Consider the following 12,279-nt stretch of genomic DNA (forward strand, 5'->3'; position numbering starts at 1 on the left):
CTAATGCAAGTACATCTTTCCTTAGATAAGGAGACCAAAATTGTTCACAGTATTCTAGGTGTGGTCTAACTAGTGCTTTGCATTGTTTTAGCAAGACTTCCCTATTTTTACATTCCACTTCCTTTGAAATAAAGAACAACATTCCATTTTCCTTTCTTATTTCCTGCTGAACTTGTATGCTACATTTTGGGATTCATGCACAAGGACCCCCAAATCCCTCTGTGCTGCAGCTTTCTTCAGTCTTCCCCATTTAAGTAATATTCAGCTCCTCAATTCTTCCTGACAAAGTGCATAACCTCACACTTTCCCACATTATATTCCATCTGCCAAGTTTTTGCCCACTCACTTAACCTGTCTATATCCCTCTGTGGACTCTCTGTGTCATCCTCACCACTTGCCTTCCCACCTATTTTTATGTCATCCACAAACTTGGTGACAGGACATTTGTTTCCCTCATCCAAGTCATTAATATATATTGTAAATAATTGTGGCCCCAGCACTGATCCTCGTGGCACTTCACTATTTACAGGTTGCCATTCTGAAAATTCCCCCAGTATCCCAACTATCTGTCTTCTATTAGTTAGCCAATCATCTATCCATGCTAATTAACTACCCCCAACACCTTGGGCTCTTATCTTATTAAGTAGCCTTATGTATGGTACCTTATCAAATGCCCTTTGGAAATCAGTAGCCAAGTGGTTATGGTACTGGGTTTATAACCCCACGATCAAGAGTTCAAATCTCACAATGGCAAACTATGAAACAAATTAACTTCATCTGAATAGGAACAGATGGAAATGTGTTTGTACTTGAAAGAGTTACATTACATCTACTAGTTTCCCTTTATTTATCCTGCTTGTTACCTCCTCAAAAAATTCTAATAAATTTGGCAGGCATGATTTCCCCTTTATGAAGCCATGCTGACCCTGCTTGATTATTTTATGCATTTCTAAATGCTCTGCTATTACATCCTTTATAATAGACTCTAACATTTTCCCAATGAATGGAGGTTAAGCTAACTGGCCTATTGTTAACTGTTTTTTGTCTCCCTTTTTGAATCAGGGTGTTACAATGGCAGTTTTCCAATCCTCTGGGACTTTTCCAGAATCTAAGAATTCTTGAAAGATTACTACCAATGCATCCATTATCTCTGCAGCTATTTTGTTTAACATCCAAGGATGCAACCCATCAGGTCCAAGTGACTTATCAGCCTTTAGTCCCATTAGGTTCCCCAGTTCTTTTTCTCTAGTGATAGTTATTGTAGTTATTTCCTAACCTTCCTTCACCACCCCTTTTGCCTCTTGATTACTTAGTATTTTTGGTGTGCTATTAGTTTCTTCTTCCATGAAGACTGATGCAAAGTATTTATTCAACTCCTTTGCCACTTCATGGTTTCCCATAATTATTTCCCCAGCCTCATTCTCTAAGGGGCCTATATTGACTTTGGCCTCTCGCTTCCTTTGTATATAATTAAAGAAGCTTTTACTGTGCTTAAACTGTTAGCTAGTTACTGTTAGTTTACCCTCCAAGTTTATATTTTCCATCTTTATTTTGTTTTTGGAAATCTTCCGTTGTTTTTTAAAACTTTCCCAATCCTCTGGCTTACCACTAATCTTTGCCACACTGTATGTTTTTTTTTCTTTCACTTTGATACTGTCCTTAACTTCCTTGGTTAACCATGGACCTGCAAAGTAAGACTACACACACTGTAGAGTCAAAACTCCACATGATATAGTGCAACACAATTTTCTGTTTTCCTAATGGAACCTTCACCCCTCCCTCCCCACTTTTGAAGCCCATCCCTAAGAAGGTTCAGCCTAGTGTAACTCAGTATAACTGGTTTTAAATCTACTCCCCATTCAAACCTTCCTGGCAGCAATACAGTAATTGAGAAGGGACAGGAATCTGTTCGTCATGTAGAACAGCTTGTGGTCTGCTTGTCAATTTACAAACTAGCAAAGAGATCACTGCACCGCAGAAAGTATCATTCACTCCAACAGATGGTGCAAGTTGGCTTGGAGGCTTTTGGTTGATTGCAGGGAGTCAATACATTGTTAAGTGATGTAAATGCCATGACATTGTCACCCAAAAGAAAACAATTAAATTTTGCTGAGCGTGTCCCTTATGCATAACAGACAGAATAGAGGCAAGCCAAGTTACATGGAAAAATGTTCTTGTTTTTGAGTGTTACTGTATGAATTGGCATTTCCTCCAGCTTGCATTGTCCCACACTTTTTTTTAATTCATTCACGGGATGTGGGCTTCACTGGCTGGGCCAGCATTTATTGCCCATGCTTAGTTGCCCTTGAGAAGGTGGTGGTGAGCTGCCTTCTTGAACCACTGCAGTTCCAATGGTGTATGTACACCCACATTGCTGTTAGGAAGGGAGTTCCAGGATTTTGACCCAGTGACAGTGAAGGAACAGTGATATATTTCCAAGTCAGGATCATGTGTGGCTTGGAGGGGAACTTCCACGTGGTGGTGTTTCCATCTATTTGTTGCCCTTGTCCTTCTAGATAGTAGTGGTTGTGGGTGTGGAAGGTGCTGTCGAAGAAGTTTTGGTGAATTCCTGCAGTGCATCTTGTGGATGGTACACACGGCTGCTACTGTGCATCAGCATTGGAGGAAGCAAATGTTTGTGGATGGGGTGCCAAACAAGCTTTGTCCTCAATGGTGTCAAGCTTCTTGAATGTTGTGGGAGCTGCACTCATCCAGGAAAGTGGGGAGTATTCCATCACACCCCAGACTTGTGCCTTGTGTACAGGCTTTGGGGAGTGAGGAGGTGAGTTACTTATCACACGATTCCTATCCTCTGACCTGCTCTCATAGCCACAGTATTTATATGGCTAGTCCAGTTCAGTTTCTGGTTAATGGTAACCCCCAGGATGTTGATTGTGGAGGATTCAGTGATGGTAATACCAGGGAACATTAAGGGGCGATGGTTGGATTCTCTCTTGTTAGAGATGGTCATTGCCTAACACTTGTGGGGCACGATTGTTGCTTGCCACTTGTCAGCCCAAGCCTGGATATTGTCCAGGTCTTGCTGCATTTGGACATGGGCTTTTCAGTATCTGAGGAGTTGTGAATGGTGCTGAACATTGTGCAATCATCAGCAAACACCCCTAATTCTGACCTTATGATGGAAGGAAGGTCATTAATGAAGCAGTTGAATGTGGTTGAGCCGAGGACATTACCCTGAGAAACTCCTGCAGTGATGTCCTGGAGCTGAGATGACTGACCTCCAATAACCACAACCACCTTCCTTTGTAATAGGTATCACTCCAACCAGCAGAGAATTTTCCCCCGGATTCCCATTGACTCCAGTTTTTCTAGGGTTCCTTGATGCCACACTCTGTCAAATGTGGCCTTGCTGTCAAGGGCAGTCACTCTCACCTTGCCTTGGGAGCTCAGCTGTTTTGTCTATGTTTGAACCAAGGCTGTAATGAGGACAGGAGCTGAGTGGCCCTGGCGGAACCCAAACTGGGCATCAGTGAGCAGGTTATTGCTGAGCAAGTGCCACCTGATAGCACTGTTGATGACCCCTTCCATTACTTCACTGATGAGCGAGAGTAGACTGATGGGGTGGTAATTGGTCGGGTTGGTTTTATCCTTCTTTTTGTGTACAGGACAGACCTGGGCAATTTTCCACATAGCCGGGTAGGTGCCAGTGTTGTAGCTGTACTGGAACAGATTGGCTAGGGGCGCTGCAAGTTCTGGAGCACAAGTCTTCAGTATTATTGCCAGAATATTTTCAAGGCCCATAGCCTTTGTAGTGTCCAGTGCCTTCAGCTGTTTCTTGATATCACATGAAGTGAATTGAATTGGCTGAAGACTGACATCTATGACGCTGGGGATCTCTGGAGGAGAAGATCTTGTAGCCAGCAAAAAACAGACACGAGGGTCCCAAAAATGGTGAGGTATGACTTCGCACCTTATTGCTACCCATACCGGAACTAAATCACTTACGAGTATTCGGCTGCATTTAAAATGCATCAGCAATGTCCAATTTCCTGCCACTCCCTCACCCTCCCAAAAAAGACACCCAGCCAATCAGTAGCAGCGACTGCCTGCCTGTTTAATTGTAATGAAGTAGCTGCCCCAATTCAGATCCTGTCGAATTTCTGGGTCTGGGACCTTTTAGCCCTGAAAGGAGATGACTGGGAAAGGACTTTTTGAAGTGAAACGCTTAGCAGCTTTGACAAGGTAAAGCCAAGTTCCAGAAATAGGACCTGTAGATTAGAAGAGGTGAAGTCAATTGTCTAATAGTTGGAGAGTGTGTGTAGGACCTGAGCTGCTGAATGTAACTGATCTCCACTTCTCCATCCTCCTTTAAGACACTCCTTAAAACCTACCTCTTTGGCCCACCTTCTGGTCACATGTCTGGCTAACATGTGGCTCAGTGGCAAATTTTGTTATAAGTGCCCCTCCGAAGTGACTTGAGACCTTTTACTATGGCCGGAATCGTCCCAAATTTGCACTAAGTGCGGTAGCGGGTGGTTTATGGCTTATGGCCGTTTTATGGCCCCCCCCCCCACCCCATGCCATATTGGCCGAAGCCCGCCGCATCAATTTCCCACATTCCCGGGAAACAGGCCATTTCCGTGGCGGGCAGTTTCTCATGCACCTGCCAAACTGTCACCTCGCCACTTCATCACGCCGGACGCCATATTTAAAGTGCAGTTGAGCGTATACCTCTTAGTGCTTCCAGCCCATGACTGCCGCATGTAACACATGGCCTTGAAAGGCAAAAAGACTGCAACCCCCAAGTTCAATAGCGCAACCGTTGAGTACCTTTTGGAGGCAGTGGAGGCCCACTGTGATGTCCTCTACCCCCGCTCTGGCTGCAGGCTGGCAGGAACATCTCTAACCCAGCTTGGAAGGCGACGGCAGCAGTGGTCAGTGCCAATGCCCTGCAAAAGAGGACAGCCATCCAGTGCAGCAAGAGGATGAAAGATCTCATCCATTCCACCAAGGTAAATCACTCTCCTCATCACTTTCAACTATCTCATTCACATCCACAGGGCCTTCATTCGCTGCCAGTTCAAAGGACATCATGATTCACTCTCTCACACACATCTTCATTGTCTTCATCCCATCCTTGGGACCACTCACCACTCACATATGCCAGGCGTACTCATCTGGCCTGGCAGGCGTCCTGCTTACACTCTCTCCATTTCTATTCATGCAGAACAAGCTGGCACACAACAAGTGGGAGAGGTTCCAGACTGGTGGAGAAATGCCCACACCCCCCCCAACAGTGCAGAGATACACACCTCGGTGGGACCTAGCTTCAGGATAGCCTCAGGTTCACAATCCGGTGAGCACAGCGCACTATCTGATCCACAATTAAATCAAGAGAAAAAATTGCAAGACTCTGGGGAAATAACGGGGCAGTGGGACTTGGTGAGGTGCTCTTGCACAGAGCCACAAGCACATGATGGGCAGAATGGGCTCCTTTTGTACTGTAAACATGCTATGATCCTGTTGTAAATCACTAGAAAGGAAAACCTTGTCTCACTCAGTGTTAATGTTATGCAGGAGAGCAAAGGTTTTTTAAAAAAATTTCTGGATGAATAAACCGAGAGGGGACAAATGTTTTCTTTTTCCCTCTTGAAACTATTTTGTGACCTTACGATTGCTGTTAAGCACGAAATCCAAATGTCAGCATAGAATGGGTTATCTGGCTTATAGGAGAAGACATTCAGGAAAATATGAGCGCCGGCTGAGTTTTGCTTAAATGTACTCTGACACTTGTCTCGCAAATTCAGTAAAAAAAAATCTAGATGAGAAAGAGCATGTGGGGCATGGAAAAAAATGGAAATAGCTGAGGACCATTTGCCTTCAAAGTTGCTGTTGCTGTAGTAAGGGGGTGAAACAACAACTTGCATTTATACAGCACCTTTAACATATTAAAGCTATTAAAGTGCCCCAAAGCACTTTTAAAAGGTGGAACTGAGTGTTGCCAGCATACCTGTGGAATCTTATCCTTTGGTTTCAAATGATATCACCAAGCTAGCATGAAGATAAGAAATAGGAGCAGCCCAGTACAGATCCTTAGGGAACTCCGAAGGTAACGGTGCGGGAGCGGGATTCTCTGGATGGGTAAGAATGGAATCAGGTGAGGGTAGTCCAGTCCAGCTGGATGACAGAGGATTTGCATTGGAAGAGGATGGCGTGGTCAACCATGTCAGAGGCTGCAGACAATCAAGAATGATGAGGGATTGTTTGCCATAGCCATGAATCTAGTATTATGCATTCTCTTGGCGTTTAATGATTGAGTTTGGAAATTTACACAAAGTCCTTCAACCAGGGAAAGTGAGATATCTAAGTTCCAATCAAGCAACCAGTTCGATCAGACTGTGAAGTCAGTCAGTTGGTGACAGGGAGCAAAATCTGACTTGCTGAATGCGGCATTGTTTCAAATCTTAAGTAGAGCTGAATCCCCATTATCATTCTATGTTAGATTGTTAAGAACGCCAACCACATAACCTAAAAGGAATTGTGACATGCCTAAAAACACTAGAGGCAAGGAAAAATTATATAATTGTCAAAGAGGGCTCATCGCCAAGAGTCTCTTTAAAAATCAGTCATGAGAAAGTTTAGGAGCATAAGGAATCAGAAACAGGAACAGCCCATTCAGCCCCTCTTTCCTACTCTGTTATCCAGTTGGGTCATGGCTGATCAGTATTTCAGCTCCATATATGTGCCTTCGCTCCATAACCCCTTGGTACCCTTGTCTGACAAATATGTATTGATTCCCAGTCTTGAAAGCTTCAATTGTCCCAGCATCAAATCAACATCTGCCCCTTTTAATTCCCGATTTCTGCTGACTTTCATTGTTGCTGAATTTTTTTTGGATGCAGTGAGTACTGATGACACTATTGAAGGAGGTAGGACTGAAACATTCCTAGGCTGGGCAGCGTGAAGGTATAACTATTATCCAATGTAATGCAGAGCGATTGCATCATTTCATCTGCAATTATGTTGGGTTCTAAAGGTACCATTGAGGGTGTGACTTTGTAAATGTGACTGTGAAGACTGTTTGCAATCTGAATCTAGAAGGCAGCTACGTGAGATCACCTTCATGGAAGAGCCCCCCCCATGTCACGTGGGCCTTCAGAGAAAGCTCTAGTGCAGGGTCAAGCCAGCTTCATCAAATATGGCAATGGTCTTTTTGATTACCTTGTCACTTTAGAAACTTCAACAGATTTCTCTTTATAAGCCCAGACAGAGGACCTTAGCTCTCAAAAGTATTTCTTTCCAGCTGTTGGGAATTCGCATCCTAAATTAATCATTTCTGTGACTCTCTAACTGTGACATTTGTTAGTTCCCTTGACGTTATTATCAGCGCAGTATATCATCTGTGTCTTATTAATGTTATTTATACACAACTTAAAAAGAAAAAGCCAACAGAAACAGACTGGGGAAACAGATGTTCAAAGTAATCATGCTTCCTTCTAACTGATTTAGGAAGCAACTCTCCATAAAACTGTTTACTAATTTGGCACTAATTGGCAATAACTTAACAATTTCACTCTGACAAGCTATAAATATGTAAAACATAATCATATTGGTGCAGTGATCGGAAGATCTCCGCAGTTCGGGGTTAATTCTGAAACTGAACGGTGGGAGCTGTACATGGCAGCCAGTGGAGCTGTGCCCGATCTGTGAGCGACTGATGCAGGCATTTGGGCCTCAAAATTTGGCTCGGCTGCATCATTGCTGCAGTTGCTATGGAACCCCAAAAGTTAACAGAAAATGCATTGGACGAAACCTTTCTGCTCACTTCCAGCGCACCTCGACTGTCAGGGCATGTCATGCATGCGCAGGAAGGATGCAGAGTGGATGCATTGTGATGTCAAATGGCATTTAACCCTAATTTGGTGCACCATCTGCCATCTTGGACATCGCAGGTCAATGGGTCCCGCTACACAACAGCTATCTCCTCAAACCCACCCCCACCCCAGCCCCACTAATGCTATTTCAAGGACCAAATCATGGAACTTTCAGCCAAGGTGCTTCTTACTTTCCTTTCCTGCTGCAGAGTTGGTGCAAGTACAGTGTCGAGTGTTAATTGTGGAGTTTTGAGAACTTTTGCAATATATAAGGGGTCGATGTTAGACTCTAATAAAGAGGTTGGAGGAGTTGGAAGGCCTGTCACAAGAAAGCTTGCTCCGACAATAGAGGCTATAGTGGCAGTACCTCTTGGGCTGCAGCGTAACTTAGAAATGGAATACAGACAGCAGAAAGGGAAAGCTACATAGGATTGCGTAAGGTAATATCGCACAGAAACAGGCCATTCAGCCCAACCAGTCCATGCCAGGGTTTATGATCAAGTTTCCTCCTATCTTTCGTCACTGATATCTATCATTGCAATCCTCTGTCCTTCTCCCCAATATACCCATCTAGCTTCCCTTTAAATGCATCTATACTATTCGCTTCAACCGCTCCCTGCGGGAGTGAGTTCTGCAGTCTCACCAGCCTTTCAGCAGAGAAGTTTCTTCTAAATTCCCCGTTGGATTTCTTGGTGACTATGTTATATGGTTATGCTCCTCCTCACGAGAGGAAACATTGGGCAGAATTTTGGCTTCGTCCAGGCGGGCGCGGTGGGCGGAGCTGGGAGCGATCGTGAAGCTGTCCGCCGCCGCCCGCCATCGGGTCCCGATGTGGATTTCACGCCGACTGGTCAATTAATGGGCAACCAGCATGAAATGCCTACTGCAGCACTGCCGGGGTGGGGGCAGGAGGAGCGCGAGCGTGAGCGCTGAAGTTCATGCACATGCAGGGGGTGTGTGCAGTAAAAGTTCCCTGAGGCACAGAGCTGCTCAGGGAGCTGAAGATTTTTAACAATAAAAATAAAGATATTAAAAATAATGAAAACATGTCCCCTCATGAGACTCTGTCACACGGACAGGGACAGGTTAAATATGAGTGTTAAAAGTTTTTAATTGTTTTTAAATCACTGGTCGTGGATGATATTTCACCAAAAAGCAACCGAGCGATTGGATGGGCAGCGAAAAATTTGAGTCAATTAGTTCATTAAGGGTCTTAATGGGCCGCTTTAATTGTCAGTGGGCACACTGCTGACTCCTGCACGTGCCTGCCGACCAAAACACTGCATGATTGCACAATGATGCCAGGACGCTCGCCCAACGTCTTTCAGGTCGGGTGTGCGCCTGGCCGATGAGAGTAAAATTCTGCCCATTATCTCTGTATCCACTCAAAACTTTTCCTAATTTTAAAGACCTCAATTAAGTCACCCCTCAACCTTCTTTTTCCAAGAGGAGAGACCCAGCCAGTCAACCCATTTCTGATAGGTATACCTATGCATTTCTAATATCACCCTCGTAAACCTTTGCGCTCCATCCAGTACCTCAATATCCCTTTTATAATATGGTGACCAGACTGATATGCAAAACTCTAAAGATGGTCTAGTTACAGATGTAGCATAACATTGACTTTTTCAATTTTATCCGTCTATAAATAAAACCTAGTGCTTGCTTTGCTTTTTTTATGACCTTGCTAATCTGTGGTGCAACTTTCAGTGATTGGTGTATTTGTATTTGGAACTCCATTTTCTCCTCAACCCCACCTAGGGTACATCTTTTAAGTAATAAGAGACCTCCATATTCTTCAAAATGCACTGCCTCACATTTATCTGTATGGAACTTCTGTGCATGGGGAAGAGGGAAAAGAAAGGTCCTCAATGGAAGGTCCTACTCACAAACATCTATAGGGATCGCTCCTCCATGGTCAGGCTGCATCCCACTGGTGCCCGGTGGCTTGTCATCTGGTGATCTCGACTCTATTCTAGCCTCTAGGGTATGAAGCTCCATTATCTGAGCTGGTGGCTGGGAGAGTCAGTTGAAGTGATGGTGCTTCCCCATCAGAGGGTCTGTCTCATCCTACAAGTTGAGACTGCACTATCTTGTGTTATGATCCCAGTTGATGCTACAACCGGACAGGCCTGATCCCAGGGTGGAACCCAGCTTGATAGATCCTAACTTTAACTTGATTGCTTAGATACGTGAAGAGTGGCTACTGAACAGAGTCACCAGAGTCAGATAATGAACTTTTAACAAAAGAATAAAACATTTATTTAACAAGAAAAGATTAACTATATTACAATACTCCTTCACCCACAACTATATCTTTACAGATATATACAGATTTTTAAGGAGAACACAAGTTACAAAAGCTATATTGTACTCAGTCCACAGTAAGCACACAGTCCATGTAAACCAATAGGCAACCTGTGGTCAGACACACCACACTCTGAAAGCAAGTGATAGATGCCATCCCAGATAGATGCTATGGATCTCTCATCAACTCCCCCCAGATGCTTGTTATACGGTGAGCCAACCGGCCTCACCAAATTTCGTCTTTTGCACAAGGGTTTCCAAGCTCCGCTTTCCAAGAACTCGCTTTGGAATCTTTTCCCAAACTGGCGCTTTCTGTCAGACGCCTTCCGCAAGGATTCACCTCCAGGGTTTTGAACTCTCCTTCCGATGTTCCTCTCCCCTGGGTCACCACATGTATTCAAGCTTTCTTCCACACACTCTCTCACCATGTCAGCCGTCAATAGTACACCACTGCTTCACATGCCCATAGCAAAGAGTTACAGACCTCCAGCTGTCTCTCTGGACCTTCTGGCTTCTCACAAGCCTTTATCTCTTTAAGCTTGAAACTTGGAGCCCTTCTCTGGTCCACATTCTTAACTCCACTTAACAGGGCCTTCTCCAGGTTCCAGTATTTCCTTTGACTAGAAGGTCTTCTTGGGGCTTTCTCCTGTTTCTGTCTCATTCCTTTGGCCTTGGGACTTTAGGTTCTTTTGTGAAATCTACTCTCTCTGTGGTTCCCTCTCCCGGTATCCAGTCTCTCCTAGCAGCTATCTTCAAACTAACTTTAGCTTGGAACTGGCTATCTGAACCTTTTAGGCGGCTTCTGCATGGCAGTTGCTCCCAACTGAACTCCAAGCTGCTGTTTCTGTAGTTTTCTTGTGGGTCTGTGGGTGGAACATGCCTCTCTGAACCTCTGTTGCTAGGCAACAACACCGTTTTTTTTTTACTCTTGTGCTGGCTTTAATTTCTGTTCAACAGTCATAAAACTTATTAGAAATGCAGGTGTACAACAGAGCTTCAGACCTGCTGTCTCTCTCAAAAATGAAATTAGATCCTAGGTTTCACCTTTTAAAGGGGAAATAAAACTCAACTTGACCTTTTCTTAACAGACAAATACAGAGATACAAATCAAACTTAAACTTTAAAGCTGAAACTCACCCCTAATGCCCACAAATACAAATGTAACTTACTTAAGCTATCTCTATTTCTTAACACTTGTCAGGTGACAAATCTTGGGTATCTAAAAGCAAAAATGCAGGAGGGGAGGGTTGGGGTGAGGGAAGCAGAGGGTGGAGGTGGAAAGCAAGACGTCCGTGGTCACACCATCTGCAGCTTGCACTTCATACCTAGAGAGCAGGATGAGGGTAAAGTGAGATTTGAAAAGGGGCATAAGGCAGGAACATACTATCATCCCGAATGCTCTTAGGATGCAACAGCCTTAGTCACAGATCCCTGTGATGTAGAGTACCAACTCCTCCAAAGTGCTCAGGAGACGTAGATGTGCCTGTCCCCATCACTTCCTGTTGCTCCCTGTGTTTATACGTGACCCTGTCCCGCAAGAGTGGGAGAATGTCAGTGAATGTGATCAAATATGTTTGCATGATGCACCTGCCACAGCTGAATAATGGAAGGTATGTGGAAGCTGCAAGAGATGCCTATGGAGCTGACATCATTGGTAATTGCTGAGATGAGGAGTTTCAGTTATTTAGATTGGAGAGGTTGTGACTGTTTTCCTCTGAGAAGAGAAATTTGAGAGGAGGTTTGATAGAGGTATACAGAGTCTGGACAGAGTGGATAGGGAGAAACTGATCCCATTGATAGAAGGATTGAGAACAAGAGGGTGCAGATTTAAAGCGATTTGGTGAAAGGAGCAATGGAGACATTAAAAAAAACTATTTTACACAGCAAGTGGCTGGGATCTGAAATGCACTGCCTGAGAGTGTGGTGGAGGCAGGTTCAATCGAGGCGCTCAAGAAGAACTGGATTATCACCTTAAAAGCAAGAATATGCAAGGTTCTGGGGAGAAGGCTGGGGAGTGGCACAAAGTCATTTGCTTTGTCAGGGGGCCAGTGCAGACACAACGGGCTGAATGGCCTCCTTGAATGTGCTGTAACCATTCTGTGATTCTGTGACGTGTGCAAGGATGAGGTAGGGTATC

This window comes from Carcharodon carcharias, chromosome 12 (genome assembly GCF_017639515.1).
Source record: "Carcharodon carcharias isolate sCarCar2 chromosome 12, sCarCar2.pri, whole genome shotgun sequence".
In the NCBI taxonomy this organism is placed as follows: Eukaryota; Metazoa; Chordata; class Chondrichthyes; order Lamniformes; family Lamnidae; genus Carcharodon; species Carcharodon carcharias.